Raw genomic sequence first — 19437 nt, forward strand, 5'->3', positions numbered from 1 at the left:
CTTCATACATCAAATTTTCAGTGAAGTTGTTAGTTGATTTTTTTTCTTCCTCAAGTTAATTTTAGAGTTTACCAAAAAACCCATTCAACAAAAAAAATACAGTACAGAAGCTGTGAAATATACTGTAACAGAAAATTGGCAATGTTTCCCCCAGGTTTTTTATTTTAATATGAAAAAAACCTATAGAGTAATCTTATTTTTCCTTTTCTAGCTGCCAATTTATAATACATTTCCTCTGCTTCAATATTTAAAGTCGTTTGAATTATATTGGAAGAAATCAATCCACCAACTTAGGTAACAAAAACTTTTGCATGTGCTAAGTAATTTCTGCCTCTCTACATTCTCTGAATATTTCCCATCAACTTGTTGTAAATTACTATTTTATAGAACTTAGAGCAATACAGAACCACAGATTGGTTGAGATTGGCTTGTCCTTCGTGTGTCTGAAAATCCAGGATTAGTTGCTCCATACCTTTCCCATGGATCTAGGTGAGGCTGACTTCCTTCCTAAGTAAACTGGAAGCTCAGACTGCCTTAAGTGTAGGGGTAATTACATATTTCTTAATTAGATTATCACAAATTTCTCCTCTCACAGGATGCTGCCTTTTTTTCCAGCAAATGAGCTGGTTTGCAATAGTCCCTTTGATCCTCCTCACTTGATGTGCAATTATTCAACATATTTTGTAGCCCTCAGACTGGATGCAGAATTATTCATTCCCTTCTTTCCCCAGGATCCTGTGAGGATTAAACCAACACCAGTGACTCTGGAGTGCTGAGAACGGGCAAAAGCATCCCATAAGATTTCTGGATCCCATAGGTACAGTTTATTTGGTGATTTATGGATATGAATATCTTTTTCAATATCTTTTCATGGGCCTCAGGCTCTGCTGAGAAATCTGAGGGGAAAAACAGGATATGCAAGGTGCCTGCAGGTGTGGAGCAGGACACAATGATCCCATAAGGTAGTGCAAAGACAGATTGAACTATCAGATTTTACAATTACAAAATGTGGTGTTGATCAAAACATAAACATTTTGCAGGTACAAATAAATTTCTGTAATAGTATTTCTTGGGGAAAAACAAACAAAAAACCCTTTTCAATAAAGAAGAAAGGTTCTGTTTCAACAACTGTAAAAACCAACATTTTAACACAGCATTTCCAAATAATTTCATGTTTTTTTTCAAATTTTTTTTTCAAATAATATACAAATTTGTATATATAATATATATAATGTATATATAATATACTAATACAAACATAATGCTGAATTCTTTTTCTTTTCCTTTACAGTAAACAGTAAAGTGTGTAATATATATTACATTTTATATTGTCAGGAGCTGCTTCTCAAAGAACATCTTTAATATTGGAAAGGAGGCAGTTTTACAAAATCTACTGAGTTGTTTAAAGGTTGGTTGTTGAAGACTTTCATTAAGGGGGAAAACCCCAAACCTGACACTGACTTTAATGGGAAGTATTGTGAATTCTTTAATCTAACAGGAATCAAAGTAGTTTCTAGATTGAGTATCTGCAGGGTCCAGCAGTCAAATGCAAAATGCTGCTCCACCAAGTAGAATGCTTCAGAGTAAGACATAAGGGGCGGGTAAAGGATAAAAAATATTTCCTATGAAAGCCATGGGAGGTGATGTGGGACAAGGTAACAAAGTTACTGGCAGAGGAACTGACAGTTACTGTCACTGTTCCTTGATTTCTGTGGTGTTCTGCAAGCACCTCCCACCCCTCTCTGAGAAACACCGAGGTGAGCCTGGGGAATAAAACCTCCAGTGGACAATTTATTAGAGAAGTCTCTGAACTGAGATCACACTAGTCAAGAATTTTAAGCTAAATAAATTAACAAAATACTTCAAAACTTGTCAAAAGATTCATTTGGATATGTTATGTGGGTGTATGGTGGTCTACATACATCTGCTCTATTGTGGGAAATGAAGAACAATTCCTCTCAAAATAACCAAGAGTTTGGCATTGACTTGGGAACTGTTGGATTGAATTCACTCTACGTTCAGACTTGAGGTACCCAAGAATTATTGTTCATAAACAAATTTGGATCCTTCCAGATGGAAGGATTTAAAGGACTGCCACAAGGATTTGTGTGTTGCAAAACACGAAAAAACTTCTGAGCGAATTAATGATGAGTACCTGGCTGGCTGTGATATATGAAAAACCTGATTCCAGGCTAGAGCTGAAAGACATGAAACTGGGAAAAAAGGTGATGATGATGATCCTGTTCCCTGCCTGCTGCTTTGTGTCCCTGCTCCTGCCAATGCTCCTGGTGTCATCTGAGGGGTTAAGGCAAGTGCACAGGAGGTGGTGTTGCTCTAGCAGAGTGTAAGGTGTAGCTGGAAGGACCTGATGAAGACAATTAGCTTTCCAGAGCCCGAAATGCTTGGTGAGAGGCACACTGGCTTGCTCCCCTGGCTTGCTCCCTGGACCTTTGTTTATTTACCATTTTAAAGAGACTGGATGCCAGCCAGCTGCAGGCTCTGTGAGGAGGCAAAGGAAAGGGATGAGTGTCTTTGCAAAGGGCTTTGCAAGTGGTGATTTAGAGGTCAGTCACAAACAAGTGTAGTAGCTAAATTTCCCCTCAGAAATCCCTTCCGCAGCCGCTCACGCTGACCACAAACCACATCTTTACCAAGGACTCGAATAGCACAGAGACCACACACAGAGCTGCACTGAACGTGTGTGTGCCTGCACTGTGAAATAGATGGACAGGAGATCTTTCTCCTTTTTAATGCCTTTATTAAAAAGAATCAGCTCAGGTGGGGAGAAATCGACGGGTCGCGTCCACACTGCCGTTGCTCCCGGAGTGGCACGGAGGAGGAGGAGGGTGATGCAGCTCTGTCCGCTGGTCTGCAGGCAGAGCTGGGGATTCCGTCCTCACGGGAGATTAGCAGATTCCATCTTTTAGGTCCAACACCTCGGGTCCTCTCCCTAGTCAACATCTTTAGGTTAGGGTGAGAAGCAAAAAGGATCCAAGCAGGCACTGGACTACGCACTCACCCTTAAACATCACCTAGGTCCCCTAATTCTATGTTGGCTCGTTGTTTTTAGGGGTTTTCCTGGAAAACTGTAAGATTTGGAGCAATGCATTTCTCATCTGCATACTAGCTCTGATGCCACTCCCATGCCCTGCTGCTCCAGGGTCCCAGTGTCCCTCCCTGGCAAGCCCCAGGGTGACAATGGCTAATCACCAACCATTAACAGGCAATTGAAGAAGAACTCTTAACAATGAAGCTAACTTAACAGCAACTGGTCCAACCGGTTTTAACTCTGCAACCTTAAACAAAAATCGGTAACTTTTATTCATAACACACTGCAGAACAAAAACGGAGACTGGCAGAGCCCCCGTCACCTCCCTGCTTGGTCAGGGCAGACAAGGGCGAGCTGCGAGCAGCACCAGAGATCTACGGGGACCCTTGGTCTGAGCCGGGCAGCTGCAGATCAGAGCCCAGGCAGAGGCTTGGCGTGAGCACTTCAGCTCAGAACCGCACACGCTGCCTTCGCCCCTCCAACACCTCTCTTGGAAATGGCCTTTCCCTTGAATTTAATGGTTCTTTCTGAAGCCATTGCCGGGCTGTGCAGTCCTTTCCACAGTGACGATCTGCGCGTCACTACGGAAGGCACGACGGCGGGAAGGGGCGGGGCCAGGTCGGCATCAGGCAGCCGAGGAGACACCTTTGTAAGGAGCGAGGGCCTTCGTGGTACCACACCAAAGATGGCGACCCAGCAGAAAGCTGCTTCTGCCAGCACCCAAGATGGTGACGAAGTGAGGCGGTGACGTGATGCCACACCAACGATGGCGTCTCACCCGGGAGTTACTTCCGCCAGTACCAAAGATGGCAAAATAGCCCGGTGATCACGTGATGCCACACTAAAGATGGTGCCTCATCCGACAGCGATCTCTGCCAGTCGCCAATGTGCAGGAAGTCACGTGACGCCACACCGAATATGGCGGGTCGGCACTAGACTTATTTGACCTTCCAAAGATGGCGGTAGGGGAGGAAGTAGCATCCCGGAAGGAGCCCGCCCTTCTCAAAGATGTCTATTCGATTGCCTGAACCCGAGTCTGACGCCGATCCCGCGCTTCTTGCGCGATTTTCCACGGCGTTTCCCGGTGTGGGGACACGGGCTGTGGGGCCAGCGGCGCCGGGAGCAGGCAGCAGGATGCAGCTCCTCTTTCGCTGGAGGTGCGAGGTGGCGGCCGGAGCTGGAGGCAAGGTTTGCGAGGCAAGGCCAGCAGGGAGAATTCCCGCTGCCAGCAGCTCCCTGGGAGTGCTGGGTGGACTCGGGCCGGGGAGGTCGGAGGTGTGGGGGGTGTTCAAGTCCCCGGAGCTGCTGAAATGGCAGCTGGCAGCAGCCTCGTGTGTCCGTGTGGTACCAGCCATGGCGCTGGCAGCCAGGTGAGAGCTGGGAAGTGAACATCAGCAGTCTGGAAACAACGCAGAGAAATGGGTTAACATGGCATGGACTTCTCCCAAGCATCTTGTGAAAAACGCCAATCACTTGTTTTAAAATTTTAAAAGTTTAATAATAATAAAATGGTTATAAAAATAGTAATGAAAATTAGAGCAATAAGAATTTGGACAATCAGAGTTAGGACAATAAAGGACAATAAAAAAAGCAAAGGATTACAGACATCTGAGTGCTCTGCTCTGTTCTGGAACACGTTTTGCTAACAAAGGATTAACTCTTAAAAGCAATAGCCCACTGCGTATTCATATATCTCATACATGATGCAAAAATTCCTTTCAAACAAAGGGTGTTTTCTTGGTTATTGCCAACTCCCCTCCTCATCTTGTAATTCAGTCGTCTTGGTCCCTTGAAGTCTGGGCTATCCCCATAAGGAGGCAATAATTCTTCTCTTGGGATCCTGGTGTCTTGTTGCTATCTGTGCAAAGAATTTCTTGATTATCTTACCCATTCCTTGAGCTAGTTACAAAAAGTATCTTACATCACATAGTTTCTATTTTATATTATGCCATAGCCTAAAAACTATATTTACCACACTACTTAAAAGAGATTAATAAAGCATAACTTTCCAACATAACTTCTATAGATATAGTATTAATATTTGCAAAGAGCCAATCATATAAACTGCATTTTTCACAACCTAAAAATAAAAACCGTGTTTGGTTTTGCTTTAGGAAGTCAACATTGGAGTGACTCCCGAGGTGTTGGCATTTGTTTTAAAGTAGTTTTGGTGAGGTACTGCCTCCGTATCTTTCTCACAGCTGCTGTTGGCTCAGCAGGTGCCCCTGATCTCCCTGTGAGCTGCTGCTCTGTTCTTCCAGCCCAGTGGTACATTGAAGACAGCTCCTGCTGTTCCTGAGGGGGTTTTCTGCCTGCAGGGACAGTTCTGGTGCCATTGGAGCCGTGGTGAGAAGGGAGGGCTGGCAGTGACAGGTTTGGGATGCTCTTCCTGTGGCACGCACATTCCTCCCTCCCAGGCAGGCTCTGAGCTTGGATTCCACAGCTGGCACTTGCCAAGCACTGGAAGGGCCTTGGCTGTGCAGGGAACAGAACATTTAAGGGGAAAGCAAAGCTGGGGATGTTCTGGCTTCGGAAAGATCCTTTTGGAATTGACAGTGAACTTTTCCAGCTGTGCCAAAACGAGCCAGTGAAGGTGCGGGAAAGTCTGGAAGGTTCCTTGTGCCCAAAGGATCATGGCAAGCGCAGCACTAAAAAAGTCTGAAGTAAATCTTGCAGTGCCTTTTGGTGGCTGTTGAGCTTGGTAGAGATGCTGAGTGTGAAATTGCAGGGAAGCTGCCTTTGCTGCAGTGGTTGGAGGGAGAAGCAGTGGCAGCTGTTTGCTGGCTGCTTCTTGCCCACCTTCCCCTCAGTCCCCTGGAGCTCCAGGTAACCATACCACCTTTGCTTTTCCAAGGTTTTTTTTTTTTTTTGCTGAAGGGTTTCTAAATGTGGCCATGGGCTTTGCTGCAGCTGGATTTTATTTCTGCTTGAGGGTCTCTGGTTTACCAGTTCCCCTGCCAGGTTCACTGCAGTAGAAGCAGGCACGTAAAAGCCCAGGGCCTGGACTGGGATGCTCCACACCTCTGTCAAGCACAGGGGTCGTTGCTTGGTGTTGATTCTCCAGTCCTGTCTGCTCAGGCCGTGTTCTGACCTGCTTAGCCATAAATGCCATTGCAGGAGGAGCAGAACATCCCATGGCTCCTGTGGATCACTTGTTGCACTGACTTTGTGTTGCAGCCTGAGCTGTGGGGCCTGAATGTTAGGTTTGAATTAATGCAAATTTGCCAGGATTGTGTGTTTGGAGTTGCTAGTTTAGGGATGGCAAGGTCTGGGTTTGGATTTGTGGGCACCGAGCGCTCCTTGTGTCAGTTTTAGGTGTGGATTGGTGGGAACTGTTGGAGGAAAGAGAAGGGACTTGAAATGCACAGATCCATTCCTGGAGAAATTATCAGAATGGGAGAAAAGAGGATGTGGAACTGCTGGGGAGCTCCTGGAGTGAGGGAAAGGATCCAAGGATTGGAAGCAAAAGCTGTGGAACAAAGCCTGAAAGGGGGCAGGGGAAGGAGAGAAAGAATCCCTGCTCCAAGAATCCAGCAGGGGCTGGGAGAGTATAATTTTCCATCCACCAGCTCTTGGTGAAATCCTAGTATTGAAGGTCAGAGGAAATTATTTGTTTGCTATTAGGTTTGGAATGAAAGGGGCTATTCCAGAGGGGAATATTCACCTGTCGAAATTCTGTTGGGTAAAGGAAAAGAGGGAGGACGCAGCTGGGGAATGAACTGGTGGATACAGCTGGGGATTTTTGGTGGATATAGGGGGAGACGTGGGAAGGAGCTCTTAGGTAAAATACACCTCACGCGTAAAACACACCTCACACCAGGAAAAGCCCCAGCTGCCCTTCTTTCCAAGCTCTGACATTCCAGAGGGGTAACCAGTGGTTTCTATATTCCTTGGATGCCCAGTGCTTTGTTGGGAAGATATAATATTAGGAAATTAACAAATCCGGGTATGTAGCTCCTGCTAAAAAAGCTCTGGAGGCCCAGGTTTTGATATTCACAGTAAAGATTTATTGATTGGGTGGAAAGATTCAGATTTGCTGGGGTTCCTGTGTTCACTTCAAGCTGCTTCTCCTCATGACACCTGGGAATAAGATTTCCCAGTTCCTCTGGCCCAAATAGGAAATGCACCAACTCCAAAGAGTGGGGATTCTGGATATGCTTCCTTAGTTTGGCCTGGAAAAAGGAAGGAAACACAGTTTAACCCTACCTTGAGTGTGCCTTCTCTTTTCAGTCACACGGGGGGAGACGAGAACGTGGTGTAGGGCATAGGAATAGTTCCTTTTTATTTTGTGTCCATTTCTAATTCTGGATGAATTTCAGGAGGGGTGGAATCCCCTCTCTGTTAAATCAGTGCCTTTGAAGGTGATTTGAACAGACACACAAACCTTGCCTTCTTTTGGAAGTCCTAGTGAGGAGAGGCCAGGGTTAAGGTTGCTTCTGCCTCTTGCAGCATTGAGAATCCCACTGGTTCCACAAATGAAAACAACAGGATTGGTGTTTTGAGGGTCCCTTGGCAAATTGCTGACAAGGAAAAGTTCCCACCAAGGTCTTGTCTGTGGCACATGGAGCTGCTCTGGCCACTGAAAGGCTCCAGATCCACTGGTATTTGAAGTGAGCTGTGGCGGAACAGAGGAGCAAACACTTGGGATTGATTTACTGCAAGGACTGGGTTTCGGCAGCAGCGATCAGCGGAGCTGTGGTGAGAAACCTCTCCAGTTTGTGCTTCCATGCAGCTCCTCCTCCTGCCCTGGGCTGATGGCACTGCTGCCATGGGAGACAGGCTCCCCACACCTACTGAAATGCAAAGCATTGGAAATGCCAGAGATAAAACATTAGTGTAGAGTGGGAAGTGGGAAACAAGTGCTGGCAGCAGGGTGACCCACTGAACGGGATTCGGCAGCCACAGGGGGAGGAACGTGGCAGGGCTCCACCATGGAGTCCCAGCTCTGCTCCACCCTCAACCCTGGGCCCTTGCCAGATCAGCTGCTCCTTCTGATCCTGAGCGGGCACAAATTATCCCTGTTTGCTTCCCAAGGAAAAGGCTGAGCTTGGTGTCCTGCATTAAGGTTGTTTATAACCTCTGGAGTTTCCTTATTAATGACTGCCCAGGAAGGAGCTTGGAGGATGTGTTCGCTGGACAAGTTTGGTCACAACTGACAGAATTCCTGCTGGCTCCTTCCCTTCCTGGTCTCTCCTGTTTCACTGAGCAGAGCTGGCAGCACTGGGAATCTCTTTGTGCTCCTGCTTTTCATCCCCTCCACAATCCAGAGGGTCTGGCAATGGAGAAAGAAAGGAGCCAGGAATACCAGGGCAATGAGGGACTTAAGCTGCTGTCAAGCCGAGACTTCCCAAGCCTAGATATGAAAGGACCCAGGCATTGCAAGCCTCTGATGTTCTGTCCCATCCTGGACTGGATATTTCTAGTTTTGGTTTAACAGCTTGTCCCAGGAAACCTGCACAAACCTGACACAGTGTTTGTCCTGGGTTCTGAAGAACCTGGAGTTCACACCTTTGTCCCTTGGCAGTGTTTTCTGTTCTAATTTCCCTCTGAACACTCACTGCTGGGATACACTGGGAAAAGCCCTATCCCTGCATGGGATGGAAACTCCTCCATGTCTCACCAAGAGGTTCAAAGCCCGTTTGGTTTTCTGGAAGCAGTTGATGAACTTGGTCTCGCTCGGGGTCTTGCTCAGAGGGTCAGTGTTCCCTCTGCCAGGAGAAGGGGCAGAGAAGGACACGTTGGTGAGAACATCCCCTTTTGGGAAGGTTCCACCTCCCTGCTGTCCAGAAGGCATAGCAGAAATGGGTGTTGAGACCAGAACTACTGAAAATGAAGGGCTCAGGGAAAGGCAAACTCCCTCTGTGTGCCAGAGGCTCCGTGTGCTTTGCCAGAGGTGCCCCAGAGCAGCGGCACCTCCCGAGCTGCTGGGTCTGGATCTGTGGCTGCTCCGTGGCATCGATCCAGCCCTGCTGTACCAGGAGCTGAGGTGTCCCCCCATCTTCATCCGTGCCCCCCTGTGCTCCCCATTTGTTCCAGCTGCTGCACTGCTCCTGCTGGCCCTTTCTTCTGGCTCTGCCTCCCTTTTCTGGGCTGTGGGAATGCCTCTGCTGCCTTCTGGAGCTGGGTGAGGAGCCCTGGGATGTCATCTGGGGTGCAGTTCAGGATTTGCTGTGAGGACAGAAACCCAAGGGACTGAGGTGAAAGCGAACCCGGGCCGGGCATGGCTGGGAACCCGAATCCCAGGGCCTGCTGCATTTCCCAGGAGGATGCACAGGGGGCATGAAACAGAGCTGGATGCATCCCTCTGCAAGAACAGAACTTCTGGGCCTGGCTGTGGGCTGTCCTTACCAAGGGGACAAGTGACCCCTGCTCATGGATGGCTGGAAATAACCCAGGTGGGATGGAGAGGAGCAGAGCTGGAATCAGCAGAGCTGCTTCAGGTCAGAGGACATTGGCACTGACTCGGTGATGGAGATTTGCTTTTGGCCACCTTATCCTTGTACACAGTGGGTATCACTTGGAAAAATGACCAGAGGATGCATTAAATGCCTGCTCAGGGAGGAGCCCCTTGCTCCCTGCTTCTCTACTCCCTCTGCTCCTGCCTGTGGACTGTGCAGTGTCCTTGTTCCCACCATTTCCTTTGCCAGCTCCTGTGCTGCTGCGCTGCTGTCAGGATTCCTCTAGTCCCCCCGGCTAGGGGAGGAGATCGCACTGGCTGAGCTGAAGCACAGCAGCTAGCAGCAGCGGGGGGGCACCACCCAGATGCACCAGGGGCATGCGGGGAGCGCCTTCACAAGAGGCAGCGCTGATCAGCGAGGAAGGTGAAGGAATGAAGAAAAGAGAGACTCCTCTCGGGGGCGAAATCCAGAACTTCACTATCTCCACGGGACCCATCTGAGAGGAGACCCTGAACAAGAGGATACAATAGTATATAAAGGGGGTGGAACAGCTGGGTGGGGACAACACAACAACCAATGAGGGAGAACTTAGGAGGGAGCATACTTATGAGGGACACACCGGCTAGCAAATAAGGGATGTATTAGGGAGGGGCTCTATTTCCTGGTCCAATCACCCACTGAAAGGAGGAAAACTTTCTGGAATAAGAGGAGGAGTCAGTGGGTGATGGACAGGAGCTCAGGGAGTGGTTAACAGAAAAAACCATGGCAACAGGGGAGGAGACAACAAACAGACAGCTCTTATACATGGGGAGGGGATAACCGGGGAGGGAGGAGGATCCCAAGACCGAACCACTTTAATAATTGGGGGAAACGGAACCTACCAACTGCGACAAAACCAAACAACACACTACAACACTGTGCTAACTTGGCTCCAGACTCCTTGTGCTTGCCAGGGCCAGAGCTTCGTTGTTCAGGGTCTGTAAATGAGGGACAGAAAAATACATTTGCTCTCAAAGGTTGGAAATGGGCTCTCCCAAAGGCAGGGATCCATGGGATGGTAGCTCCCAGCTTGGGTGTTAGTTCTGGGTTGTGAGGTCACCTCGGGACACCCCAAGGAGCAGGAGGCGACTGGAGTTGCTGATTAAATCCTGCCGGGGCACAGCACCTGCCTGCCAGCAAACCGCGTCCATCCCCTGCCTGCTCTCAGCTGCAGACAGGGCTGAACCACGAGGAGCAACCAGCAGAGTCCTGCCAGCCCCAGCTCCTGCTGCTCCGGGTCCCCAGCTCCTGGGCCTTTGAGGGATCTGTGTGGAGGAGCTGAAGAACCAGAGGTCAAGTGGGATTTGATGAACTCGGCTCTCCCTGCAATCCTCCAGCTCTCTGTGGGAGCCTTCCATCTCCCAGAGGTTCCAGTTTAACTGAATGGTAGTGGAGAAAGAAGGAAGAAGGCCTGGAATTCTTCAGGATGGGTGTTTAGGCAGCCCTGGGCACAAATCAGCATTTTTGTACAAATGTGTGCAGTCCCTCAAGCGCTTGCAATAGGTGCTAAATCCCAATCACCCTTCCAAAAATCCAACCCCGAGGCATCTCCCAGCTTCCAGCAGCCACACACCCAGAGTGGGGGGGATATTCTAGTGGGAGTGATCGCTGGGGTGGCCCCTGGTGCAAAGCAAAGGGTGTCAGCTCAGGCCAGGGGCTCAGAAAGGGCCGGCACAGCCCCAGGGATCTGTCGAGGGGGAGAGCTGGAGAGGTAGCTTTGGCAAAGGATCGTGACAAGTCCGCCGCCGTGAGGGGCACGGAACAAAGGGCTGGAATTGGACACCGGGAGGGGACCCCGGGCGGGGAATGCGGGGAACTCCAGACCGCGGGCTGGGGGACCCAGGAGGTGCTGCTGGCTCCGGCAGGGCCCCGCCAGAGCTGGAGCCGTGGGATGCTGGAATGGTTTGGGGTGGAAGGGACCTTAAAAGCTCATCCTGCTCCACCCACTGCAATGGGCAAGGACACCTGCCACTATCCCAGCTTGCTCCAAGCCCTGTCCACCCTGATCTTGGACACTGCCAGGGATCCAGGGGCAGCCCCAGCCCCAGCTTCTCTGCACCCTTTGCCAGGGTCTCAGCACTCTCACAGGGAAGAATTCCCCATAATAGCCAACCTAAATTTTTTCCTTCAAAACATGGTGAGTCTGCAAACTTCTTTACAAAATTCTTACTTGTGTTCTCTCAAAACAAACCCCAAAACAATCCAAAATACCAACATGTGTTGTTTTTCCCCCTCCCTTCCCAGCAATGTGGCACAAATTCCAGTGATACGAAGAAGCTGGAAGAAGCTGGATTTCAGACAGTGGAGGTGATGGCTTATGCACCAGAGAAGGAGCTACTGAACATTAAAGGCATCAGTGAAACCAAAGCTGACAAAATCCTGGTAAGGATGGTCTGGAACTTTAACCCAAGATATTCCACAGGTTTATTTCTGCTGGCTGAAAGCATTGTGGTGAATATGGAAGGTCTCCAAAGGACAGTAAAGAATGATTGGAGGTGTCACATGACTTGTGATGCGAAAAGGCAAAATGCACCAGCACAGGACTGAGCTGAAGGGAAGGATACTTCCATAAAACACACAAAAGAGATGCTGGAGCTTTTTCTTGGAGCGGAATTTCAGTTCTGTTCAGAGGCATCAACTCATGCAAGGTCTATGAAATGTGCAGGGATTGATACAGGCACCTCTTCACAAGGCAGGAAATACTAATTATGGGGTTAATTGATGGAGAAGGAAGACTTGCACACCAGATGATGAACAACAAGTCTCAAAAGTTTATTGGATAGGCACACACATTTATAGCAGTGTTAATAAGGCTAATGCATATTGCAAAAATTGAGCTCATCATTGGTTAGTCATTTATCAGTCAACTACGTCTACGTTTACATTCTTGTGTTCACCTTGTTATGGTTTCTACTATCGTTCCTTCATTCTTGCTAGCTAACGAGCTTCTCCCACAACCTCAAGTTTCGGCAAGGGCACAGTGACCTTGCTGCTTTTATCCTCGTCTCCTTCTTGCTTCCAGCATGATCTTTGTTAGCTAGCTAACTATCTACAAAATCCTCTACATTTCTCCTGTTTGTATCTCAGGCAGATTAATCTGGCTGTGGCCCTTATCCAGGAGCCAGCTTGTTACAAAGCTCTCAACAGTTAACTCCAGTTATTATGTTCTAGTTAGGGAATTTAGACCCCAGTAGGTTCTATTATGAAAGGAAAATACTGGGTGTTATTAGGGCAAAGTTCTTTGAAATCCTTGACCAGATGATGAACAACAAGTCTCAAAAGTTTATTGGATAGGCACACACATTTATAGCAGTGTTAATAAGGCTAATGCATATTGCAAAAATTGAGCTCATCATTGGTTAGTCATTTATCAGTCAACTACGTCTACGTTTACATTCTTGTGTTCACCTTGTTATGGTTTCTACTATCGTTCCTTCATTCTTGCTAGCTAACGAGCTTCTCCCACAACCTCAAGTTTCGGCAAGGGCACAGTGACCTTGCCGCTTTTATCCTCGTCTCCTTCTTGCTTCCAGCATGATCTTTGTTAGCTAGCTAACTATCTACAAAATCCTCTACATTTCTCCTGTTTGTATCTCAGGCAGATTAATCTGGCTGTGGCCCTTATCCAGGAGCCAGCTTGTTACAAAGCTCTCAACAGTTAATGAATGGCATGAGCTCTCCTGGCACTGCTCAGTTGGGTTTTCCCTCAGGCTGAGGTAGCCAAACTGATTTCCAGGGTTTCACTACAGCCACAGAATTCCACCAGCAGTGGTCAGACATCATCCAGATCACCACTGACTCCAAAGAGCTGTAAAAGCTGCTTCAGTCAGCATTTTATTATTTCTCTTTCTTGCATAAGCTCAGTTATTGGGGTGGGGTTTTCCCATGAGCTTGATCTTTTCATGGAACTACGTAGGACAAGTCTTGGTTGGATGAAAAACCTCTAGGACTGCTCTTGAATAATTGCTTTTATTTTAAAAGCTGCAGAAATACTTTTTAACCCTTTTAGTCATGATGCAAGACTCAGAGCTGTCAATTTTGGATGTTTCTGGTTTATTTAAGTCCATTATGTGTTTAGGGAAAACAAAACCAGACATCACCATGTCCCCATTCCCCTGGTAATCCAAAAATGAAAAAATGTAATTTCATTTCTTAAGCATCTACAGAAACACAGCTGGACTTCTTATCTCAGGGTGAAAAGCAGTTTTCCCTCTTAGTTTTGAAACTTTCAGCCAAGTTCAGTGTTTAACTGAGTCTCTATACACGTAATATTTTGTATGTGGGATAGATACATACATACTTGTTTGTAACATGTGACCTTTTAATTTTCATTGATAATTATTATTGTCATTTTCCCTTCAGGAGAAATAGAAACAGGATTCATAACAGATTTATTTGGGGAATTCCATACTGAGAAGACACAGCAGTGTCCCAGCCTAGCAGTCACTGGTCAGGTGAGGGGTTTACCTCGTTGCCTTGGGCTATTTGGTATTTTGAGCATCTCCCTTGACTTTCTAATTGTTTATTACTGTCTAGATGTTGCCATTCCCTGAAATACTAGCGGCTTGGACTTAATTTGATAATTTAGTTGACTCCTTACACTTCCCAGCTCAAAGCTGAGCACCGGTCCTCTTGTGTAGAACCATGGAATCCTGGAATGGTTTGGTGGGAAGGGACCTTAAAGCCCATCCAGTTCCATGGGCAGGGACACCTTCCACTATCCCAGGTTGTTCCCAGCCCTGTCCAGCCTGACCTTGGACACTGCCAGGGATCCACTGTCAGGGATCCAGGGGGCAGCCACTGTTCCCTGGTGCTGCTGAGGCCACCACTGTCCCATGTCCCCAAGTGCCACATCCACACAGCTTTAAATCCCTCCAAGTATGGGGCCTCCACCACTGCCCTGAGCAGCTGTGCCAGGGCTGGACAGCCTTTCCACTGAGAGACTTCCCAATATCCTGCCTAAACCTCCCCTGGGATCACATCAGGCCATTTCCTCTTATCCATTTCAAATGGTTCCAATCATTCCCTTCTATTTTCATCACCATAGGTTGCATTTTTCCCCTCTGATTTTATCTCTGCCAGGGACGTGAGTTTTTCTTCCAGTCTTTTGGCAAAGCTCCTGGCTAACTCCAGGAGCTCCAAGGTTTTTCCCTTTTTTCCCCCTGATTTTGCAGGAATGGCCTCTGGCAGTGATGCCCTGGTCAAGGTGGCCTCTGCTGGGGCTTTACCAGCAACCGCCAGGTGCAGCTGCTGGATCAGGCTGAAGACTGAAAACTCCTTTTCTCCCCCTGAATTCCCATCCATGTCCCTGAGAGGCTCCTTTCCTGCTGGCACCTCAGGGACACTCCCTAAGGCAGCGGGCGAAGGGAGCTGTGGGTGTCAGCGTGGGAAGCGTCGGGACACACCGAGCTCAGCTGCAGCTGTGGGAAAAGATCTCCCTCTGGGCTGCAGGTACAGGGCAGGGCCAGGAGCTTCCTGGGCACCGTTCCCATGGGAATTCCCTGCGTGTCTCGCTGGATCCTGCCATGGACACAGTGCAGAGAATTTCGGTGGCCACAGTTGGGAACTCGGTGAATTGGAAGCAAAGCTGAAGGGTTTGTCCACTGAGAGAAGCGGTGATTTACAGAGCAAAGCAGAGTGGTATCCCACATGGGGAATTGGGGATTTGGGATGGTCCCAGTCCATAATCTTTCTGTTCATTTTCTTTTGGATGCTGCAGCCTGCTGTCCTGAGGGAAGCTGCTCCTTTTCGTTTCCATTTAATTTTCTGTATTTCGTTAATTATCTGTAGAAATCTGCTTTGAATGAAAAGGCCCAGGAGGATATTGATGACATCCTGCAGGTGCGTGCTCAGACCAAGGATTTTTCTGGCTGGCAGAAGCTGTACAATGTAGCTATGATATTTTATTAAAAATCCTTTCCTAGGATTTTTCCCCTCCTGAGGAGCTGGGAGCCTCAGGAAACAAATGTAAACAATAACTATCTGCTGCTGTGGAATGCAACAGGTGCATCTTCCATTAGTCCATGTGGATTGTTTTCAATTGATGACCAATCACAGCCACCTGTGCCGAGGCTGTGAGCAGTCACAAGATTTTTGTTACGCATTCTATTCTATTCCTGTTCTTTGTAGCCTTCTGATCCTTTTCTCTCTGTTCTTTTAGTATAGTTTTAATGTAGTATTTTATTATAATATATAAAATAATAAATCAGCTTTCTGAGAAAATGGAGTCAAGCCTTGTGTCTCCACACATGGGGTGTTCGCATCAACAACTGGTGACCTCCGAATGTGTGGCATTGATGGTCATCCCAGGAGTGACCACGGAGTCCAGCCTGGAGCTGAAGAACCGAGACCCTGAAGATGGGCAGAGTTCACAGCCAAGGCAAGAAGAAGAACCTTTTGGAGTTTCCCGGACATCGTGTCCAGAGACCGCAGAGCAGCAGAGCTGCAAAGCTGGATCCACAAGGACACTGTCTCAAGGTACTGTTACTTTTTCCCTTCCTGAAGATCCTGCCATTCGCAGGATGTGGGAGGAACGTTGGCAAAATGTACCTTCGGAAGCTCAGGTTCCATTTACTGCGTCAGATGAGAAGATTATTAAGCTCTGTCGCAGGTGGGGACACAAGGACGGAATTGTTTTGTGGAAGAGACATTATTATGAGTTTTTCAGATGGGCAAAATTTCATAGATTTTTTACAAATGTGGTATACTCCCTCGATTTAGATCTTTGGGATTTCATGGAGTCTGTTTTTAAGTGGACAAGTGACCAGAGTGTTAAACTCCCAACAATGTATGCAGTGTTCCGAGCCCTCTTCCATGTTTTGAAACGAAGACAGGCTGCGGGGGGGATCGTGGCTCGGTGTCGCGGCCGCGCCCCGTTCCCATCAGGTACGGCAGGAGAGGAATCTCTCAAAGACGACGAACTGCTGGTTCCCAGCCCCCCCGCATCGCCCACGGCTAAGGAAAAGTTTTCCTCTGCTCCCTTGGAGTGTGCGCAGACAGAGCTGCCTTCCCCCCCAGCTCTTTCTCTCGGGGGGATGGGGAGCCGGCCCCGCCCGCTTCGCCGCAGCATTCTCCGCTCCCCCACCCCGGGAGGGCGCGGACCCGATTCCAGTGCCTCCCGGGCCGGCGCCCCGCCTCGGCCAGCCCCGCGGGAAGCGCCGATCCCCGCCGCCCCGCCGCCGCCCGGCCCGGCCCCGCCGTCTCCGGCAGAGTTTGTCGGAGTCCCGACCGCGGTAGCACCGCCTCCTGTGGATCCGCCCGTGCTGCCAGGCAACGCGACTGACTGCAGCGGCGATCAACGAGAGCCTGTCTCAGAGAGGGGCCGTGTCTCCCCGGCTGTCTGCCCGCCGGAGGATGCCCTGGGCGCCATCCTGCAGCCGCGCCGCCCCCCGGCCTGTGCCGGTGCCGCTGTCTCCGGCTGACCCGATTGCAGTGCAGGAGCACGCCGAGAGCGGTGCTGAGCCCATGGGACCGTCTCACGAGCCTATCCCGGCACCCGTGCCGCCCGCACCGCCCACCCCGGCTGTCCTGCCAGCTTCCGGAGCTCCTTCCTTCGCATCAGACCCTGCGGACAGCCTGTCCTTCCGTGGAGGGGGCATGGCTCACCAGCGGACTGCAGGAGCAGTTCGGCTGCCTGTTTTCCAATTTAGCGTGTTTTGTGGGTCATTTCGTATGTGGTCGGGGGTATCTCCCTGGGGGTTGGAGTGCCTGCCGTCCCCCGAGCGCCCCAGTGGCATGGGGGACTTGGCTCCTGGAAGATCTGCCTCTGGTCCCCAGCCCATAGGGGGTGGGGGTGGTGTCGAGGGGCAGAAAGCAGGAGCAGTCTGGGATGAAAATTCCAGAGACTGCTTCTTTCCCCAGCTGCTGGTGTGCACCGGTGGTGCTTCTGGGGAAAAGAAGTGTTTGGTCATTTCTGCTCTGAAGGCACTGGCAGCATGGTCCTGCCAGGTTGTGAGCACACAGAGCCCGCCTCACGGGCTGGTTCTGGGCCTTTTGGCTTGTGTCCCTGGGCCGGGGCCACCGCCCTGTCCAGTGCTGGGTTTGGGAGCTTTGAGCTCCCTGCCCAGACCTGGGCCACCGTTCTGTGGGCCAGGTCTGGGGTCCCTGGTCCACCCACCAGGACCAGGGTCACCAAAAGGTCCTAGAGGCCCTCTGCTGCTGCTCTTCTTTTGGAAAAAACGAAAAAGAAAAAAAATGTGAAAAATTAATAAAGAAAAGTGGAAAGAGCTAGCAGCTCAAAAGCATTGAAAAGCCAAAAATTAGCCTCAGCCCAAGTGGTTCAATGAAGGGCTGTGGCCAGAGCATTCCAGAATTTTCTCTGAATGGTTCCATGACTGTCAATGGATTTTTGATGATTCCTGTTGTTTTCTCTAGCAGTTCTTTGTTTCAGAATTCTGCAAGCCTGTTTCAGGACCAAAAGGGACTTCCAGGGATGTCAAAGAAGAACATCTTCAGTCCATGGACTCTGTCCTGAAACTCAGCTGTTTGGACTGAGTTCATTGTGAAACAATGAACATTCTTTGCATGAGTTTTTGCATTTTCTTATATTGTAAGATTGTTTTAGTGATATGATAGAATTTGATATTCTACAGGTGAAGAATTTCCCTGAATGTTCTACAGCTGAAGAATTTCCCTGACCATTCCACATCAGCAGCTGATTGAGGTTTTGATTGGTAACAGATGAACCTCAAGAAATGTTTGTTCTCTCTTCTGCAAGGGCCCAGTAGAAGAAATTACAAACGTTCTTTTTCTATTTAATTTAATAAATTTAAAAGGGTGAAATGTAGCTATGATATTTTATTAAAAATCCTTTCCTAAGATTTTTCCCCTCCTGAGGAGCTGGGAGCCTCAGCTGGGAGCCTCCTGAGGAGCTGAAGTATTTTAGTATAAGATAATAAATCAGCTTTCTGAGAAAATGGAGTCAAGCCTTGTGTCTCCACACATGGGGTGTTCGCCTCAACAGTACAATCTCCCAGGAATCTCAGTATGGATTTTCTTTTCTCCTGGTTATCCCAGTTGTCACTTTGGGGGTGCAGTGCAGCCCTGCCCTATATATCTCCTAGAAGAGTTTTGGTGTTTAAAGTATTGTTTTATATTTTGCAGTATTTATAATTTGATTTAAAATAATAAAACCGTATCAATGTGGTTTGGACTGGTTCATTTGCATTGGTTAATTAAAGCAAATCATTGAGAAGGGGTTTGAGCAGCCCTTGGTTGGAGCTGGCAGCTCTTCCTTATTGTCTCTTCATTCTTCTCCCCTCTCCCTCTCACCCCGAAACCCTTCCCTTCTCTTCCCCCAAACCCGACCCCCTCATTCCTTCTTCTCCTGTCCCTCCCCCGCTATCCCCTTCTATTCCCCTCTTCCCCTCCTCTGTCCACCCTCCGTCTTCTCCCAGCTGGCCTTTCCCTTCCCCTCCTGCTTCCCTCCTCACCCCGACCCCCCTCTCTATCCCTCCTCACCCTCCCCACCTCTCCTCTTCCCGTCCTTCCCTCTCCCTCTTTCCCACAGCCGCGGGCCTCGGGGTGCGGGAGAATAAAGCCCATAGGGTCGGAGCCCGGCGCCCCCTGCCCTCGCTGAAGTACCCACACGGGGCCGGACGCGCTCTGCGGATCTGCAGTACTGTTCACACACAGCGCCGGCACTCCGGCTTCCACACATCACACTGTGGAGGCAGGGAGGGCCCCCTCCTCCTCCGGAGGGTGTCCTGGGGGGAGGGGGTGTGGGTAGGATAGGGGGGACCCCCTCCTCAGAAGGGGGTGAGAAGAGGGGTGGGTGGGGTGGTTAGGGAGGGCTCCCTCCGGAGGAGGGGCGGAGGGACGGGGCCTTCCCTCCTCCAAGCCTCGCCCTCTCCTCCGGACCGTCTCCTGCGCACGGGCTCCACCCCGGCCCCCTCCCGGGGAACCCCCTGCTCCGGGCCGGGGCCAGGGGGGAGGGAGGGGGGCGGGTGGGGT

General features: G+C 49.4%; 1 protein-coding gene and 1 long non-coding RNA gene across 18 annotated transcripts in view; one reads left to right on the top strand and one right to left on the bottom strand.

Moving 5' to 3' along the window:
- The window catches only part of PPFIBP1 (PPFIA binding protein 1), a 656824-nt gene that overhangs the window by 595949 nt on the left and 41438 nt on the right, over positions 1 to 19437 (bottom strand). The window lies entirely within an intron of this gene.
- On the top strand, positions 210 to 1141 carry LOC121332079. Its single transcript, XR_005952109.1, has 3 exons — positions 210 to 294; positions 388 to 489; positions 732 to 1141. It is a non-coding gene; the product is annotated as an uncharacterized LOC121332079 (long non-coding RNA).

Source organism: Onychostruthus taczanowskii, unplaced genomic scaffold (assembly GCF_017590055.1).
Source record: "Onychostruthus taczanowskii isolate IOZ18803 unplaced genomic scaffold, ASM1759005v1 scaffold136, whole genome shotgun sequence".
Lineage (NCBI taxonomy): Eukaryota > Metazoa > Chordata > Aves > Passeriformes > Passeridae > Onychostruthus > Onychostruthus taczanowskii.